The 18,544-nt window shown below is 39.9% G+C and overlaps 2 pseudogenes across 1 annotated transcript; one reads left to right on the forward strand and one right to left on the reverse strand.

Moving 5' to 3' along the window:
- Nucleotides 1-438: 438 nt before the first annotated feature.
- LOC105503657 lies at nt 439-1,203 on the reverse strand (annotated as a pseudogene).
- A 3,061-nt stretch (nt 1,204-4,264) lies between these two features.
- Nucleotides 4,265-18,077, forward strand: LOC105503691 (annotated as a pseudogene). Its single transcript, XR_001000524.1, has 4 exons — nt 4,265-4,269; nt 14,302-15,092; nt 15,409-15,645; nt 15,995-18,077. The product of XR_001000524.1 is annotated as a 52 kDa repressor of the inhibitor of the protein kinase-like (transcript).
- Nucleotides 18,078-18,544: the final 467 nt, after the last annotated feature.

Below are 18,544 nucleotides of genomic sequence, written 5' to 3' on the forward strand. Positions count from 1 at the left end.
TCAATTTCATTTATTTCTGCTCTGATGTTTATTATTTCTTTTCTTATCCTAACTAGGGATTTGATTTGCTCTTGCTTTTGTAGTTCTTTAAGATGTACCATTAGATTTTTTGTTTGAAGTTTTCTTTTTTTTGATGTAGGCACTTACAGCTATAAACTTCCCTCTTAGCATTGTTTTGTCGTGTCCCGTAAAGTTTTGGTATGTTGTGTCTCTGTTATGGTTTATTTCAATATTTTTTTTCAATTTCTTTCTTAATTTCTTCATTGCTCCACTGGTCATTTAGGAGCATATAATTTAATTTCCATGTGTTTGCATAGTTTTCAAAATTCCTCTTGCTATTGATTTCTATTTTATTTCATTTCATTGTGGTCAGAGAAGCTATTTTATATGATTTCATTTTTTTGAGTCTGATCTTATTTACTTGTTACTCAAAAAATTTTATTTCTGACTGGATTCAGGCTTAGAAGTAGAAGCTCACAGAGAGGAAAGTCTTCATCTCTTCGCAATTTGTTCTTGGCACTTCTCTTTAGCCTCCTTCATTCTCTTGGCCAAAAGTTTAGCATATTCTTCAGTCTCTTCCTTATTTTTCTTAGTACCCTGCTTCTTCAGAGCAATACACCGCCATTTGTGTTGCAGAACACATGAATTAACAAGATGCTGAATCTTGGGTGCTTTAGTCCTAGGTTTCTTACCTTCTTTGTTTAAGGGCTTTCTTACAACATACTGGCAGACATCATCTTCTTTAGAGAGGTTGCGAAGTTTGCAGATTCTGCTAGCTTTTTTGGGCCCCAGGCAACGAGGCACCATAGTATCAGTCAATCCAGAAATATCCTTCTCTCCTTTTTTTTTTTTTTTTTTTTTTACAGTAACCAAGATGAGAACGCTCAGATTGGCATCCACAATGCAACCACAAACTGATTTTCTCTTTCTCTCTCCACATCCTTGGTCTGTAACAGGAATGCCCCTCACTCAGTAGCAAGCAAGCGAACACAGCCACAGGTCAAGACACCCTGCTTCATGGGGAGACCTTGTTTGTCGTTCCCACCACTGATTTGGACCACATAACCCTTTCATTCTTCACCCAGAGCATCAGCAGCAACTTCTGTGGCCATGCGCTTCTCAAAAAGTATGAAGTTTGTGCTCATCATCCACTTCAATGAGTTTCTGGCAGCAAGTGGCTGGGAAGAAGATGTTCAGCTTCATCTTGAAGCAGCTGAACGCCTCTGAGGTGCCACAGAAAATAGCTATAATTTCAACTTTTAAAATGTTTTAAGACTGTTTCATGGCCTAACATAAGGTCTATCCTTGAGAATGATCCATGTGGTGAGGAGAAGAATGTGTATTCTGCAGCCATTGTCTGGAATGTCCTGTAAATATCTATTAGGTCCCTTTGGTCTATAGTACAGATTAAATCCAATATTTCCTTGTTGATTTTCTGTCTGGAAGATCTGTCCAATGCTGAAAGTGGGGTGCTGAAGTCTCCAACTATTATTGTATTGGGACTTATCTCTTTCTTTGGCTCTATATATCTGGGTGCTGCAGTATTGGGTGCATAGGTGTATATATATTTAAAATTGTTATATTCTCTGGCTGAGGTAACCCCTTATAGTGATGTTCTCTGTCTCTTCATAAAGTTTTTGTTTTGAAATCTATTGTGTCTGATATAAATATAGCTACTCCTGCTCTTTTTTGGTTTACATTTTAATGTGAACTATGGTATATCTTTTTCCATCCCTTCATTTCAGACTATGTGTGTCTTTATAGGTGAAGTATGTTTGTTTTAGGCAACAGATCTTATTTTTTCATCCATTCAGCCACTCTATGTATTTCGATTGGAGAGTTTAGTTCATTTACATTTGATGTTATTATTGATAAGTAAGGACTTTTGCTCTTTGTTTTCCGGTGGTTTTGTGGTCTTCTCTTCCTTCTTTTCTTCCTTCCTGTATTCCCTTTAGTGAAGGTGATTTTCTCAGGTGGTCTGATTTAATTTCTTGCTTTTTATTTTTAATATATCTATAGTATGTTTTTTGATTTGAGATTACCATGAAGCTTGCCAATAATATCTTGTAACCCATTATTTTAAACTGATGACAACATAACACTAATTGCATAATGTGAACAAGAATAATTTGACCTCTTCCTTTCCAATTTGGATGCCTTTGTTTCTTTGCCTTCTCTGATTGCCCTAGCCAGGACTTCCAGTACTATGTTGAATAACAGTGCTGAAAGTGGGCATCCTTGTCATTTTCCATTCTCACTAAAAAAGAAAAAACTAATGAAAACCCTACACTTTAATTTTGTCCTCCTGTTTTTAAGTTTATTATGTGTGTGTGTGTGCATGTGTGTGTGTGTATATATATATATATATATATATTTTTTTTTTTTTTTTTTTTTTTTTGAGATGGAGTCTTGTTCTGTAGCCCAGGCTGGAGCAGAGTGGTGCAATCTCAGCTCACTGCAACCTCCACCTCCTGGGTCCTGGTTCAAGCAATTCCCCTGCCTCAGCCTCCTGAGTAGCTGGGATTACAGGCACACGCCACCATGCCGAGCTAATTTTCTTTTTGTATTTTTGGTAGAGACGGGGTTTCACCATGTTGGCCAGGCTGGTCTTGAACACCTGACCTTGTGATCTGCCCACCTCAGCCTCCCAAAGTGCTGGGATTACAGACGTGAGCCAACATGCCTGGCCTATATCTTGTACTATTTATGTCTTTGAAAAGTTTCTGTGGTTATTATTTTTTTTCAGTTCATCATTTAGTCTTTCTTCTCAAGATATGAGTTGTTTACACACCTCAATTACAGGGTGATACCATTCTATGTTTTCTGTGTACTTACTATTATCAGTGAGTTTTGTACCTTCAGATGAATGCTTATTGCTCATTAACAGCCTTATCTTTTAGATTGAAGAACTTTCTTTAGCATTTCTTATAGGGCACATCTCATGTTGATGAAATCCCTCAGCCTTTTTTTGGTCTCAGAAGTCTTCATTTCTCCTTCATGTTTGAAGGACATTTTCACCAGATATACTATTGTAGGGTAAATGTTTTGATTCTTCAGCACTTTAAATGTGTCATGCTACTCTCTCCTGGCCTGTAAGACTTCCACTGGAAAATCTGCTGCCAGATACATTGGAGCTCCATGGTATGTTATTTGTTTATTTTCTCTTGCTGCTTTTAGGATCCTTTCTTTATTCCTGACCTTTGGGAATTTGTTTATTAAATATTTTGAGGTAGTCTTCTCTGGGTTAAATCTGCTTGGTGTTCTATAACCTTTTTGTACTTGAATACTGATCTCTTTCAATAGATTTGGGAAATTCTCTGTTATTATCCCTTTGAATAATTTTTCTACCCCTGTCTCTCTCTTTACCTCCTCTTTAAGGCCAATAACTTCTAAGTTTGCCCTTTTAAGGCTACTTTCTAGATCTCGTAGGCATGCCTCATTCTTTTTATTCTTTTTTCTTTTGTCTCCTCTGACTGTGTATTTTCAAATAGCCCATCTTCAAGCTCACTAATTCTTTCTTCTGCTTGATCAATTCTGGTATTAAAAGACCCTGATGCATTCTTCAGCATGCCAGTTGCATTTTTTAGCTCCAGAATTTCTGCTTGACTCTTTTTAAATTATTTTAATCTCTTTGTCAAATTTACCTGATAGGATTTTGAATTCCTTATCTGTGTTATCTTGAATTTCTTTGACTTTCCTCAACACAGTTATTTTGAATTATCTGAATTATCTGTCCGTGGTGCCTTATTTAGTTTGTTTGGTGAGGTCGTGTTTTCCTAGATGGTCTTGATGCTTTTAGATGTTCATTGGTGTGTAGGCATTGAAGAGTTAATATCTATCATAGTCTTCACAGTCTGGGCTTGTTTGTACCTGTCTTTCTTGGGAAGGCTTTCCAGGTGTTCAAAGAGATTTGAGGGTTTTAATCTATATTTTTGGTCTCTGCAGTCATATTTACATTAGGAAGCACTGTAAGCCCAGTAATGCTGTGGTTCTTGTAGCCTCACAAAGGTACCACCTTAGTGGTCTTGGATACGATTCTGAAGAATTCTCTGGATTACCAGGCAGAGACTTTTGTTCTATTCTCTTACTTTCTCCCAAACAAATGGAATCTCTCTGTTTGTGCTGAGCTGGTTGGAGCTAGTGGAGGAGTGATACAAGTACCTCTGTGACCACCACCATTGAATCTGCTGGGTCAGACCATGGTACTGAGTCTTGCCAAAGGCCCACAATAACCACTGCATTGCTACCACTGTTGGGTCCAGAGATGTTGTCTGGGAGCCAGGGCCTGGAGTCAGAAACTTTAGGAATCTACCTGGTTCTCTATTCTACTGCAGCTGAGTTGGCACTCAAACCACAGGACAAAGTCCCTCCCACTCTTTCCTCCCCTTTCCACAAGCAGAGAACTCTCTCACCATGGCCACCACCACCTCAGGCCTGTGGCGAGTACTCCCTGGCTTCCACTTAAGTTCACTGAAGGCCTAAGAGTTCTTCAGTCAGTTTACGGTGAATGCTTCCAGGCCTGAGACACTTCCTTCATGGCAGTGGGCTCCCCTCAGGCCCAGGGCAGGTCCAGACATGCCATACCAGAATCACAGCCTAAAATCGGAGACCCCAAGCAGGCTCTTGGTGTGTGGCTGAGCTGGCACCTAAGCTGCAAGAGAGCCAAAGTCCCCTTTACTCTTGTTTCCTCTTTTCTCAAACAGAAGGAGTGTCTCCCTGATACAGCTTGTATCTGTGTCCCCACCCAAATTTCATGTCAAGTTGTAATCGCCAATGTTGGAGGTGAGACCTGGTGGGAGGTGATTGGAACATGGGAGTAGTTTCTAATGGTTTAGCACCATCCCCCTAGTGCTGTTCTTGATAGAGTTCTCACGAGAATTGGTTATTTAAAATTGTGTAGCACCTCCCCTCTCTCTCTCTCTTCCTCCTGCTCCAGCCATGTGAGAAGTGCTGGTTCCCCCTTCACCTTCTGCCATTATTTTAAGTTTCCTAAGGCCTCCCCAGAAGCCGAGCAGATGACCAGCATCGTGCTTCCTGTACAACCTGTGGAAATATGAGCCAATTAAACCTTTTTTTCTTTGTAAATTACCCAGTCTCTGGTATTTCTTTATAGCAGTATAAGAACTGACTAATACAAAAAATTGGTACCAAGGAGTGGGACATTTCTATAAAGATTCCTGAAAATGTGGAAGCAGCTTTGGAACTGCTGCTGGTAATGGGCAGAGTTTAGAAGTGTGGAGGGTTCAGAAGAAGACAGGAGGATGAGGGAGAATTGGAAACTTCCTAGAGACTTGTTAAATTGTTGTGACCGAAATGCTGATAGTGATACAGACAATGAAGACCAGGCTGAGGAGGACTCAGATGGAGATGAGGAACTTATTGAGAACTGGAGCAATGGTCACTTTTGTTATGCTTTGCAAAGAACTTGGAGGCATTGTGCCTCTGCTCTAGGGATCTGTGGAACTTTGAGCTTGAGAGTGATGATTTAGGGTATCTGGCAGAATAAATTTATAAGCAGCAAAGCATTCAAGATGTGACCTGGCTGCTTCTAATTACCTACATTCAAATGTGTGAGCAAACAAATAATGTAAAACTGGAACTTATATTTAAAAGGGAAGCAGAGCATAAAAGTTTGGAAAATCAGCAGCCTGGCCATGTGGTGGAAAAACAAAGCCATTTTCAGGGGAGGAACTCAAGCAGGTTACAGAAATTTGCATAACTAAAAGGAAAGCAAATACTGGTAACCAAGACAATGGGAAAAAGGCCTCCAAGGAATTTCAGGGTCCTTTGTGGTAGCACTTCTCATCACAGGTCCAGAGACCTAGGAGAGAAGAATAGTTTCATGGGCTAGGCACAGGGTCTGGTGCACTGTGCAGCCTTGGGACACTGCTCCTCCCATCCCAGCTGCTCCAGCTCCAGCCATAGCTGAGAGGGCCCCAGATACAGCTTGAACTGCTGCACCAGAGGGTGCAAGCCATAAGCCTTGGCAGTTTCCACATGGTGTTAAGCCTTCAGGTGTGCACAGTAAAAAAGTTGAGGATTAGGAGGCTCCTCCTAGATTTCAGAAGATGTTTGGAAAAGCCTGGGTGTCCAGGCAGAAGCCTGGTACAGAGGCAGAGCCCTCATGGAGAGCCTTTGCTAGGGTAGTGCAGAGGGGAAATGTGGGGTTGGAGCCTCCACACAGAGTCCCCACTAGGGCACTGCATAGTGGAGCTGTGAGAAGATGGCCATCATCTTCCAGACCCCAGAATAGTAGATCTACTGACAACTTGCACCATGTGCCTGGAAAAGCTGCAGATACTAAATGCCAGCCCATTAAAGCAGCTGTGTGGGCTATACCCTGCAAAGCCTCAGGGGTGGAGCTGCCTAAGGTCTTGGGAGCCCAGCCCTTGCACCACTATACCCTGAATGCAAGACATGGAGTCAAAGGAGATTATTTTGGAGCTTTAAGATTTAATGGCTGCCCTGCTAAGTTTTGGACTTGCATGGAGCCTATAGCCCCCATTTTTTTGGTAGATTTTTGCCTTTTGGAATGGGAGTATTTATCCAATGCCTGTAGCCCCATTGTTTCTTGGGAGTAACTAACTTGTTTTTTATTTTACAGGCTCATAGGCAGAAGGGACTTGCCTTGTCTCAGATGAGACTTTGGACTGTGGACTTTTGAGTCAATGCTGAAATGAGTTAAGACTTTGGGGGACTGTCAGGAAGACATGATTGCATTTTGAAATGTGAGAAGGAAATGACATTTTGGAAGGGCCAGGGGCAGAATGACATGGTTTGGATCTGTGTTCCCGCCCAAATCTCATGTTGAAATGTAATCCCCAATGTTGGAGGTGAGGCCTGGTGGGAGGTGACTGGAACATTGGGGTGGTTTCTAATGGTGTAGCACCATCTCCCCTAGTGCTGTTCTTGTGATAGAGTTCTCATGAGATCTGGTTGTTTAAAAGTGTGTAGCACCTCTCCCCTCCCCTCTTCCTCCTGCTTTTGCCATGTGAGAAGTACTGGCTCCCCCTTTGACTTCTGCCATGCTTTTAAGTTTCCTGATGTCCCCCCAGAAGCTAAGCAGATGACCAGCATCATACTTCCTGTACAGCCTGCAGAACCATGAGCCAATTAAACCTCTCCTTTATAAACTACCCAGACTCAGTTATTTATAGCAGTGTAAGAATGGACTAATACACTCCCTGTAACCACCACAGCCTGGAACGTGCTGGGTTATGCCTGAAGCCAGCATATTTCTGAGTCTTACCCAAAGTCCATGGCAAGTATTACCAGGATATCACTACTGATTATTCAGAGCCCAAGAGCTCTTCAGTTAGCAGGTGATTAATCTTGCCAGGACTGTGTCTTTCCCTTCAAGGCAGCCATTCCCTTCTGGCCCAGGGTGTGTCTAGAAATGTCATCTGGTAGCCAGGGCCTGGAATGGAGGCCTCAGGACTCTGCCCAGTGCCCTTTCCTACTGTGGCTGAGCTCATATCTAAGTTGCAAAACAAAGCCCTCTTTACTCTTTCCTCTCTTCTCTTTAAGCTGAGGGAGGGAGTCTCTCCTGGAGCTGTAAGCTGCCCTGCCTGGTGGTGTGGCCTAGACCGTCATTCAAGTTTATTTAGGATGCTAGAGCAGTTTATCCCATTGTGGTGGGGCTTGCCAGAATTCTAGTTCCAACCACTGGGTGACTCCCTTCTGGCTAGGGATGGTATAAATGCTCCCTCCATGGGTGCCAGCTGAGTTGTGCCAAGTGTTGCTTTCTACTGTGAGAGGACAGCACTGAGTTCTAATGTAAGTCCCACAATCACTGCACTCTCCCTTTCCCAAATGCACATATTCTCTCTCCACACCATAATGTCACTGCCAGGAGATGAGAGAGATGTAGTGTCTACAACTGACAACTGCCTTTCTTACCCTCTTCTGGGCCTCTTTCAGTGATATGAAGCTAAAACCAGGTACTGTGATCACTCACCTGATGATTGATTCTTATGAAGGGACTTTTATTGTGTGGATAGTTGTTTAATTTGCTGTTTCTGTGGGGAGGACAATCAATGGAAGCTTCTGTTTAACCATCTTGCTCCTCCTCTTCCTCCTCCTCCTTTTCCTCCTCCTCTTTCTCCTTCTCCTTCTCCGCCTCCTCGTCCTCCTCCTTCTTCTTCTTTTTTGAGATGGAGTTTCACTCTTGTCACCCAGGCTGGAGTGCAGTGGCACGGTCTTAGCTCACAGCAACCTCCGACTCCCAAGTTCAAGCTTTTCTCCTGAGTAGCTGGGACTACAGGTGCGTGTGACCTCATCCAGCAAATTTTTGTATTTTTAGTACAGACGGGGTTTCACCATGTTGGCCAGGCTGGTCTTGAACTCCTGACCTCAAGTGATCCACTTGCCTTGGCCTCCCAAAGTGCTGGGATTACAGGCATGAGCCACTGCACCCAGCCGTTCTGCCTCCTTCTTACTGGGCTTGTGTTTATTGGGAGGTTTTATGATTTCTGATTCAGTCTTCTTACTAATTATTGATATGTTAATATTTTCTATTCATGATTCAGTCTTGGTAGGTTGTGTGTTTCTATGAATTTATCTATTTCTAGTTTGTTCAATTTGTCGGCATACAACTGCTCATAGTATTTTTTTTTAACTGTCATTTAAATTTCTTTGGCATCAGTTGTAATGTTCCATTTTTTTCATTTCTGATTTTAGTTATTTGAATCTTCTCTTTTTTTCTTAGTTAATATAGCTAAAAGATTTTTCTTTCTTTCTTTTTTTTTTTTTGGTACAGACAGAGTCTTGCTATGTTGTTCAGGCTGGCCTCAAACTCCTGGCCTCAAGCAATCCTCCCACCTTGGCCTCCCAAAGTGCTGGGATTACAGGTGTGTGCCACCATGACTGGCCTAAGGATTTGTCAATTTTGTTGCTCTTGTTAAAGCAACTCTTAGTTTCATTGATGCATTCTATTCTCGATTCCCTTTATCTCTGATTAATCTTTGTTATTCCCTTCCTTCTGCTAGCATTGTATTTAGATTGTTATTGTTTTCCTGGTACCCTGAAGTATAAAGTAAGATTGTCGATTTGAGATGTTTCTTTTTATAATGTATGTGTTTACACATATAAACTTGACACTTAGCTTTTGCTGCATCCCATAAGTTTTGATGTGTAGTAGTCTCATGCTCATTTGTCTCAAGGTATTTTCTAATTTCCCTCATGACATCCTTTCTGGCCCATTGACTGTACATGAATGTGTTATTATTTATTAAAATATATTTTAAGCCTTTTTTAAAAGAATGTGTTATTTAAATTCCACATATTTGTGGATTTTCCAGTTTTCATTCTGCTATTCATTTCTGGTTTTATTTCATTGTGATTGGAAGATATATTTTGCATAATTTCAATCTTTTTGAATTCGTTAAGATTTGTTTTGTGGTCTAACATGAAGTCTTTCCTAGAGAAGGTCCCATGTTCATATTCTGTTCTTTTTGGGTGGACTGTTCTATATGTCTGTTAGGTCCAACAGGTCTACAGTTTTGTTCAGGTCCTTTATTTTCTTATTGACTTTTTGTCTAGTTGCTCTATCTGTTCATTATTAAAAGTAAGGCATCAAAGTCTCCTATTACTATTACTATTTTGCTGTCTATTTTTCATATTTTTTGCTGTCTCTTTTCTTGTTTAATTCTGTCAAAGTTTATATATTTAGGAGTTCTGATGTTTGTTGTATGAATATTTATAATTTTTTTGATGAATTGTCTCTTTTATTACTATATAATGTCCTTATTTGTCTCTTATTATGGTTTTTGACTTAAAGTTTATTTTGTCTGATATTAGTACAGTCATCCTGCTCTATTTGGTTACCATTTTTTTGTAGTATCTTTTTCCATCCCTTCACTTTAAGTCAATGCATGTCCTTAGATCTAAGGTGAGTCTCTTGTAGATAGCAAACAGGTGGATCCTGATTTTTTATCCATTCAGCCAACGTATGTATTTTGGGGAGTTTAATCCACTTACATTTAAAGTAATTACTGATAGAGAAGTACTTCTTATTGCCATTTTGTTTTTTTCTGTATGTTTTGTCCCTTTTCCCTCCTTTCTTCTCTTACTGCCTTCCTTCATGTTTCACTGTTTTTTTTTTCTTATAGTGACCTGCTTTGATTTCCTTCTCATTTCCTTTTGTGTATATTCTAAAAGTTTTTTTTTTGTGATTACCATTGCAACTACATAAAATGTTTTAAAGTTATAACATTCTATTTCAAGCTGACAACTTAACAACAAAAACTTTACTCCTTTACAATGTCACTCCCCTATTTTATATTATTGATGTCACAAATTACATTTTTAAAGATATGGGCTCTCACTCTGTCACCCTGGCTAGGAGTACAGGTGTGCATCACCATTCCTGGTTAATGCTTTTTAACTGAATTTGCTTCATAGAGATGGGGTCTCACTATGCTGCCCAGGCTGGTCTCAAGCTTCTGGCCCCAAGCAGTTCTCCAGCTTTGGCCTCCCAAAGTGCTGAAATTACATACGTGAGCTACCATGCCTGGCCATGTGTTCTGTATGTCTTATTACGGGCTGAATTGTGGTTCCTCAACATTTATATGTTGAAAGCCTAACCCCCAGTACCTCAGATTGTAACTATATTTGCAATAGGGCCTTTGAGGTAAATAAGTAAAAATGAGACTATTAGGGTGGGCTCTGATCGAATCTGACTGATGTCCTTATTAGACTAAGACACATTGAGAGATGCCAGGATGTGCATGCATAGAGAAAAGACCATGCGAGGATGCAATGGGAAGGAAGCCATCTGAAGACAAGAGGAAAGGACTTAGGAGAAACTAAACCTGCTAACACATTGATCTTGAACTTCTAGACTCCATAAGTGTGAGGAAACACAATTCTGTTGTTTAAACCACCCTTTATGTTATATTTTGTTATGGCAGCCCTAGCATACTAATATGTGTCTTTTATATATAGTTTTTTATATATACATATATATTTATATGCCCTAGCATACTAATATATTATCTTTTTTGTTTCTCACTTCCTCCATTAGTGCTTCCTTTTGTGATTAATTAATTTTTTTGTTAGTGTACCATTTGAATCCCTCTTTGTTTCTTTTTCTGTGTATTTTCAGTTTTTTCCTTGGTGATTACCCTGGGGATTACAATTGCTGTCTTAATTTTGTAACACTCAACTTTGAATTAATACTTAGCTTCAATAGTACTAGAAAAGTCTGACCCCTTACAGCTCTGTCCCTCTTTTATGTTGTTATTGTCACAAATTACACCTTTATACATTGTGTACCCATTAGCATAACTTTAAAATTATTATTTTATATCTTTGTCCTTTAAATTCTACAGAATAAAATGGTTACAAACCAAATAAGCACTACTACTGGCTTTTTATACTTACCTCTTATATTAGGTGGCTAGGGCTGTCATAACAAAGTATCACTGACTGAGTGGCTTAAACAATAAAAATTTATTTTCTAATAGTTATAGAGAATAGAAGTCCTGGATCTAGGTTTCGACCAGGTTAGCTCCTTTAGCAACCTCTCTCCTTGGTTTGTAGATGGCCATCTTCTCCCTGTGTCTTCGCATAGTTTTTCTTCTGTGGGTATCTGTATTCTAATCTCCGTTTCCCATAAGGATACTAGTCATATGGGATTAAGTCCCACTCCAATGACCTTATTTTAACTTAATTACTTCTTAAATACCCTTTCTCCAAATATAGTCACATCCTGAAGTACTGGAAGCCAGGACTTTAATACATAAATTTTGGTGGACACAATTCAGCCAATAACACTTGCATATCTACCTTTACCATTGTTCTTTATTTCTTTGGCTATCCTTGAATTACTTTCTGTTTTCCTTTTATTTCAGTCTGGAAGACTTTCTTGGGCATTTTTTAAAAATAAATCTTAGGCCGGGCGCGGTGGCTCAAGCCTGTAATCCCAGCACTTTGGGAGGCCAAGACAGGTGGATCACGAGGTCAGGAGATCGAGACCATCCTGGCTAACACGGTGAAACACCGTCTCTACTAAAAAATACAAAAAACTAGCTGGGCATGGTGGCGGGCGCCTGTAGTCCCAGCTACTCGGAGGCTGAGGCAGGAGAATGGCATAAACCCAGGAGGCGGAGCTTGCAGTGAGCTGAGAACCTGCCACTGCACTCCAGCCTGGGCGACAGAGTGAGACTCCGTCTCAAAAAAAATAAAAATAAAAATAAATAAAAATAAATCTTATTGTGTATTCAGGTTTAAAACATGTTATGGAATACATGTAGATAGTAAAATAGTTATTGTGGTGAAGCAAATTAACATATTTATCATCTCACATAGTTACTTCTTTTGTGACAAGAACAGCTAAACTCTACTTAGTTGACAAGAATCTTTAATACAATTTTATTAACTACAGTCCTAATGTGGTATGTTAAAACTCTAGACTTGTTCATCCGACATATCTGCTACTTTGTATCCTTTGACCTACATTTTCCTGTTTCTTCCCTATCCCCACCCATGGTAACCACTGCTTCATTCTCTCTGTACTATATATTTGACTTTTAAAAAATAGAGTGCACAATATAAATAAGATTATGCTGTATTTTTCTTTCTTTATCTGGCTTATTTTACTTAGCATAATGTCCTCCAGCTCCATCCATTTTGTGGCAAATGGCAGTATCTCCTTTTTAAAGGCTGAATAATATTTCATTATATATGTGGGTTTGTATAAATAAGTACACACACATATCTATATACATATATAACACATTTTCTTTATCCATTTGTTCATTGATGGACACTTATGTTGTATCCATATTGTGGCTATTGTGAATAATGCTTCAATGACTTGAGAGTGCAGATATCTTTACAAGATGGTGATTTCATCTCCTTTCAGTATATACCCAGAAGAAGGATTGGCTCTAGCGTTTGTTGTAGGGCATGTCTACTAGTGATGAATATAATCAGTTTTTGTTTATCTAGAAATGTCTTAACTTTTCCTTCATTTTTCTTCCTGAAATGTACCCTTTAGTAGAAATATATTATTATAATTTCTACAAAAAAATTAGGTTCCTTGCTTTTCTAAATGGTAAGTCAAGTTCATTTTCCATCTAGCCAATTGTGTTCAGCAAAGAAATATTAAACAGGGTGAAATTCAAAGTGGATCTTGTGGCATAGTGGATAAGGACAAGACAGCTGTGGTCAAATAAATCTGGAGTTGAGTTCCAGGTCTACCAGTTATTTAGGGTGTGACCCAGAATGGCTTCTTCCATTTTTAAAAAACAATAGACTTTACTTTTTAGAACAGTTTTAGGTTCACAGCAAAACTGAATGAAAAGTACAGGGAGATCCCATATACTCCTTCTCACACACATGCATAACCTCCCTCACTATCAATGTTCCACACCAGAAGTGGTACATGTATTTCAAATTGATGAACCAACCTTTACACACCATTATCACTCAAAGTCCATAGTTTAAATTTTCCTTCTTGATTTTGTACATTCTATGGGCTTTGACAAATGTCTACACTACTATAGCATCATACAGAATGAATGTTGAATTTTCTCAAATGATTTTTCTACATCTATGGATATGATCATACAATTTTTCCTTTTTAGCCTATAGATGTGATGGATTACATCAATTGATTTTCAAATGTTGAACTAGCCTTGCATACATGGAATAAATCACACATGGTCAAGGTGCATAATTTTTATTCATTATGGATATTTACTAATATTTTGATGGGGATTTTTTGAATCTACATTCATGAGATGTTGGTCTGTAGTTTTCTTTTCTTTCTTTCTTTTCTTTTTTTTTTTTTTTTGAGAGGAAGTCTAGCTCTTGTCCCCCAGGCTAGAGTGCAATGGCACGATCTGGGCTCACTGCAACCTCAGCCTCCCAGGTTCAAGCGATTCTGCTACCTCAGCTTCCCGAGTAGCTGGAATTACAGGCGCCTGCCACCACGCCTGGCTAATTCTTGTATTTTTAGTAGAGATGGGGTTTTGCCATGTTGGCCAGGCTGGTCTCGACCTCCTGACCTCCAGGTGATCCGTCTGCCTAGGCCTCCCAAAGTGCTGGGATTACAGGCTTGAGCCACCGCACCCAGCCAGTTTTCTTTTCTTGTAATACCTTCATATGGTTTTGGTACTAGGGTAATGGTGGTCTCATAGAGTAACTTAGGAAGTGTTCCCTCTGCTTCTACCTCCTGGAAGAGACTGTAGAGAGTTTATATAATTTCTTCCTTAAATGTTTGGTATAATTCACCAGTGACCCCTAGTGCCATCTGTTTGGGAAGGTTATTAATTATTGATTCAGTCCCCTCCACAGCCCCGACGGGCAGGCGGACTGCCCTGAGGCAAACTTCTGCGCTGCCCACAAGTGCACGCGGAAGAGCACGCAGTACAACCTGGCCTTCTTCAGGTTCCCGTGGGCCCCGGCCAGATGCCAGAAGTGGGTGGAGAATTGTAGGAGAGTAGACTTAGAAGATAAAACACCTGATCAGCTAAATAAACATTATCGATTATGTGCCAGAGATTTTGAGACCTCCATGATCTGCAGAACTAGTCCTTATAGGACAGTTCTTCGAGATAATGTAATACCAACAATATTTGACCTTACCAGTCATTTGAACAACCCACATAGTAGACACAGAAAACGAATAAAAGAACTGAGTGAAGACAAAATCAGGACACTGAAACAGAAAAAAAAATTGATGAAACTTCTGAGCAGGAACAAAAACATAAAGAAACCAACAATAGCAATGCTCAGAACCCCAGTGAAGAAGAGGGTGAAGGGCAAGAATGAGGACATTTTATCTCTAACCCTTGAAGAGAAAGAAAACAAAGAATACCTAAAATCTCTATTTGAAATATTAATTCTGATGGGAAAGCAAAACATACCTCTGGATGGACATGAGGCTGACGAAATCCCAGAAGGTCTCCTTACTCCAGATAACTTTCAGGCACTGCTGGAGTGCCGAATAAATTCTGGTGAAGAGGTTCTGAGAAAGCTGCTTGAGACAACAGCTGTTAACACGTTGTTTTGTTCAAAAACACAGCAGAGGAAGATGCTAGAGATCTGTGAGAGCTGTATTCGAGAAGAAACAAACAGGGAAGTGAGAGACTCATACTTTCTTTTTTTTTTTTTTTTTTTTTTGAGGCGGAGTCTCGCTCTGTCGCCCAGACTGGAGTGCAGTGGCCCGATCTCAGCTCACTGCAAGCTCCGCCTCCTGGGTTTACGCCATTCTCCTGCCTCAGCCTCCCGAGTAGCTGGGACTACAGGCGCCCACCACCTCGCCCAGCTAGTTTTTGTATTTTTAGTAGAGACGGGGTTTCACCGTGATAGCCAGGATGGTCTCGATCTCCTGACCTCGTGATCCGCCCGTCTCGGCCTCCCAAAGTGCTGGGATTACAGGCTTGAGCCACCGCGCCCGGTGAGACTCATACTTCTTTTCCATTATCAGTGATGATGTAGTGGACATAGCAGGGGAAGAGCACCTACCTGTGTTGGTGAGGTTTGTTGATGAATCTCATAACCTAAGAGAGGAATTTATAGGCTTCCTACCTTATGAAGCAGATACAGAAATTTTGGCTGTGAAGTTTCACACTATGATAACTGAGAAGTGGGGATTCAATATGGAGTATTGTCGTGGCCAGGCTTACATTGTGTCTAGTGGATTTTCTTCTTCTTTTTTCTTTGTCTTTTCTTTTCTTTTCTTTTTATTTTATTTTATTTTTTATTTTTTTTTATTTTTTGAGAGGGAGTCTCGCTCTGTCGCCCAGACTGGAGTGCAGTGGCCCGATCTCAGCTCACTGCAAGCTCCGCCTCCTGGGTTTACGCCATTCTCCTGCCTCAGCCTCCCGAGTAGCTGGGACTACAGGCGCCCGCCACCACGCCCAGCTAATTTTTTGTATTTTTAGTAGAGACAGGGTTTTGCCATGTTAGCCAGGATGGTCTCGATCTCCTGCCATCGTGATCCGCCTGCCTCAGTCACCCGAAGTCCTGGGATTACAGGCGTGAGCCACCTCGCCCGGCGGATTTTCTTCCAAAATGAAAGTTGTTGCCTCTAGACGTTTAGAGAAATATCCCCAAGCTATCTACACACTCTGCTCTTCCTGTGCCTTAAATATGTAGTTGGCAAAATCAGTACCTGTTATGGGAGTATCTGTTGCATTAGGAACAATTGAGGAAGTTTGTTCTTTTTTCCATCGATCACCACAAGTGCTTTTAGAACTTCACAATGTAATTTCTTTTTCAGAACAGTAAAGAAAGGGGTAAAGAACTGAAGGAAATCTGCCATTCTCAGTGAGAAATATTAGATGGAATAACTGTATAGCTGGCCGAGCATTTGTACTCTGCAGCACAGTAACAGATTTTGATTTCATTGTTACTATTGTTGTTCTTAAAAATGTCCTTTTATAAGAGCCTTTGGGAAAAATCTCCAGGGGCAAACCTGATGTCTTCTTTACAGGCAGTAGCTTGACTGCAGTACTGCATTCACTCAACGAAGTGATGGAAAATACTGAAGTTTATAATGAATTTTGGTTTGAGAAAGCCATAAATTTGGCAACCAAACTTGATATTCAAATGAAACTTCCTGGGAAATTCCGCAGAGCTCACCAGGAATCTCAGCTAACCTCTGAGAGTTACTGTAAAGAAACCCTAAGTGTCCCAACAGTGGAGCACATTATTCAGGAACTTAAAGATATATTCTCAGAACAGCACCTCAAAGCTCTTAAATGCTTATCTCTGGTACCCTCAGTCACGGGACAACTCAAATTCAACACATCGGAGTAACGCTATGCTGATGTGTACAGAAGTAACTTCCCCAATTCCGACACGCTGTCAGCCGAGCGTCATTGTTGGAGAATCAAATGGAAACACGGGGGGAAAGATATAGAGCTTCCATCCACCATCCATGAAGCCCTCCACCTTCCTGACATGAAGTTTTTTCCTAATGTGTATGCGTTGCTGAAGGTCCTGTGTATTCTTCCTGTGATGAAGGTTGAGAATGAGCAGTATGAAAATGGACGAAAGCGTCTAAAACATATTTGAGGATCATTTTGACAGACCAAAGGTTGAGTAACTTGGCTTTGCTTAACATAAATTTTGATATAAAACACGACCTGGATTTAATGGTGGACACATATATTAAACTCTACACAAGTAAGTCAGGGTTTCCCACAGATAATTCTGAAACCATGGAAAACACCTAAGAGACTTTTAAAAATAGGCTTTCGTATATTTGATATTTGGAAGAAAAGTCGTACAGTGTATGTAGGTCACTTAATCACTAAATATCTTTGTCTATAGGGCTCCATTGAATACCTTAGCCATTGATAATCTACCTGTTTAAATGTCCCTGTTTGAACTCTCATGCTTTGAAGACCTACCTGTTCTTCCAGAAGAGAACATTGAAAGTGCCATGTTTCCTTCTGTGTGATCTCTGTTGAGGGCACTCTGGAATTGTTTGAGTTAAGTCACTTTAGACAGAGCATTTATTGTCACTGTGGATCTCTACTTGTTGGGCATTATGAATTCTTTGAAGAAATATATTTTGAAGAGGTGTGGGAGGAAGGAATACATTTTATAAAATGTTATAGTGAAGCCCACAATTGACCTTTGGCTAATAGGAGTTTTAAGTATGCTAAAAATCTATATTGGACAGTTACAAGAAATTACTGGAGAAAAGCTTGTGAGCTCACCAAACAAGGATTTCAGTGTAGATTTTGTCTTTCTTGAACTTAAAGGAACAAATAACATAGTTTGAGTGGAAGAGCCTGCCGTTCTTCCACATCTCATTGTTGCTGCTTACCTTCCTTTGTGGAGCCTACATCTTCCTAAGCTTTTTAGCAGGTATATGTTGAACACTTCTGTCTCATGGTTAAGATAGAATCAGAGGCCATGGATACTGACAACTGATTTGTCTGTTTTTTCTTTTCTGTCTTTTTCCATGACTCTTATCTACTGCCTCATCTTGCTTTATAAGAAAAACCTGGAAAACCTACAAAACTAAGTGTTGTGGTTTATCTAGAAAAATATGGAAAATATTGGTGTTATTTTTGGTGAAGAAAATCAATTTTGTATAGTTTATTTCAACCTAAATAAAATGTGAATTTTGCTTAAAAATTATTGATTCAATTTCTTTAATAGAGACAGGTCTATTCAGATAGTTTATTTCTTGTCCTGTGCGTTTTTGCAGATTGTGTTGTACAAAGAATTAGTTCATTTCATCTAGGTTATCAAATTTGTGGGCATAAGTTGCTCATAATATTCCTTTTTGGTTTTTTTTAACTCTCTCTAGACCTTTATAATACTACTACTAACTATAGTAGTATCTAATTTTACTAGGGCACAAAAACTTACAAATTCAACTTTTTCTTTCTTTTAACTTTAATTTTAAGTTCAGGAGTATATGTGCAGGTTTGTTATATAGGTAAACTTGTATCACGGGGGTTTGTTGTGCAGATTATTTCATCATCCAGGTACTAAGCCTAGTGACCATTAGTTATTTTTCCTGATCTTCTCCCTCCTCCCATCCTCCACCCTCTGATAGTCCCCAGTGTCTATT

Source organism: Colobus angolensis, unplaced genomic scaffold (genome assembly GCF_000951035.1).
Source record: "Colobus angolensis palliatus isolate OR3802 unplaced genomic scaffold, Cang.pa_1.0 Scaffold87, whole genome shotgun sequence".
Classification (NCBI taxonomy): domain Eukaryota; kingdom Metazoa; phylum Chordata; class Mammalia; order Primates; family Cercopithecidae; genus Colobus; species Colobus angolensis.